This window comes from Helicoverpa armigera, chromosome 11 (genome assembly GCF_030705265.1).
Source record: "Helicoverpa armigera isolate CAAS_96S chromosome 11, ASM3070526v1, whole genome shotgun sequence".
NCBI classification, from domain to species: domain Eukaryota; kingdom Metazoa; phylum Arthropoda; class Insecta; order Lepidoptera; family Noctuidae; genus Helicoverpa; species Helicoverpa armigera.
This window is the reverse complement of record NC_087130.1, coordinates 237,734-239,526: the sequence shown is the minus strand read 5'-3', so window position 1 is coordinate 239,526 and position 1,793 is coordinate 237,734. Positions and strand designations below refer to the sequence as shown.

The window sequence follows — 1,793 nt, the reverse complement described above, 5'->3', positions numbered from 1 at the left end:
CTGTGTACCTACTTAAGGCAGTGGCGCCACGATCAGGCCACCTGTAGGGCGAGCTGGCCGGTCACGCGACACGAGCCGGCTGACTGCGCCCGACTGACGCAAAGATCGCAACACTTACATTACTCACATGATACGTTCATTAATGAATTGTTATAACATTCTGCCTATTTGCAATCAATCACTTTCATGAGTTCATGTATTGGTTCATGGAGTATAACTGTGGAGACAAAATGCTATACATACCTAAATAGAAACCCGATTTCTTCTCATGACTGATAATGATCACCAAAATTAAAAATTTTACGTTCGTACCTACTCTATTCTAATTAAGCCATGTCACCCCGTTCGCAATGCAACACAACATTCTAAAAATGGAAGCTAGAAGACGTCTACACCTGGCTGGTCTATTATTTGGAGTTGTAACTACTCAAAAACCGCGGTACCTGTATGAGAAACTGACTTGGAGGCAAGATTCCTCTAAAACCCACATCCGAACTGGAACAAATCCACTCTCCATTCCTCAACACAGAACTGCGGCCTTTAGAGGGAGTTTCAGGTATGCTGCGACTCACTGTTGGAATAACCTGCCACCACCAATGCGAGGCCTGAAAACAAAAAGAAATTTTTCAGTACACATGAAAAAATATCTATTAAATATGCAGAACAATACCACCTAAATATTTCTTACTGTGTTGTTATAACTTATAAATAAGTATAAATTAATAGTTTATAAACCTTTATGGTCGCGGCCTTCAAGCAAAGGTTGCAGGCATTCAGCAGATATTGTCCATCGTGGCATCTTTCCCCTCGTGCTTGGCCATACACATCGTAATATGCTGAAAATAAAATGCACAGTTACCTTCTACACACAACTCTTACTACACTCACAGATCACACACATTATAATTCTTTAAACTCAATCAACATAAACACAACAGACACACCACAATTAAAGTATTACATAGCCAATAATCAAGATACACTTACAGAGTTTCAGTAAATTTTTTCAGCAAAATGGTGGGACGGACGCCATCATGTCGCTAAAGGATGTGCTGAAAATCAGCGCTGTGGCACCAATTTCATGTGGTTGAGGTCGCAGCATATGCTGAGCACGTTCTTTTTTTTGCGCACGCACCATAACATTTGTTTTATATGATAGGAATTTGTGAAATTGTATTAATTAAAAATTTTTTTTTTTTTCTTCTTAATGTTTATCGTTATCAATGTGATAGTGACTTTTACAGGTATGGTCCACAGATAATAAAAATCTATGAGATAGGATAGAGAGCGACGCTGTGGACCATAGATTAAAACTGTTATTTAGTATTAAGTTTTTTAATGTTATTTCTGTTTATCTTGTAATAATTTTCCTTGTCTTGTTTTTGTGTGTATACGTGTGCGTCTGTGCAAAAATTAAATTATTTTTCTCTCTTTCTTTCTTATTCTTGAGAAGGAAAATCTTGTGGAGGAAAAATACATAGTTTATTTCTGTAAAATTGTGTTTATTACATATCCAAAAATAACCATTTAACAACTTTTTGTGATGTGGTCCATGGTCATTATTAGTTAATCTCAAAACTGGTTTGAAGCCTTTTTATTATTAATAGATACATAATTACTCGGATGATCAAAAATATTTTTTTTTTAAATCACACAATACATATTAATTTAAGGGCCAAGTCCAGGAAATAACTCGACCTTTTGATCAAAACTAAATAAAATATTCTTCAAGCGAACTTTTTTTCCTAATTCTTTTTTTGCGGTGTTTGTTTACATCGTTGAAAAACACATTA

At 35.6% G+C, this 1,793-nt stretch overlaps 1 long non-coding RNA gene across 1 annotated transcript; it reads right to left on the bottom strand.

Annotated features, from left to right (window-relative positions):
- Positions 1-332: 332 nt before the first annotated feature.
- Positions 333-1,347, bottom strand: LOC110375981 (uncharacterized). The gene is made up of 3 exons (XR_010276984.1): positions 988-1,347; positions 736-836; positions 333-605 (listed from the first exon to the last, which is right to left on the bottom strand). It is a non-coding gene; the product is annotated as an uncharacterized LOC110375981 (long non-coding RNA).
- Positions 1,348-1,793: the final 446 nt, after the last annotated feature.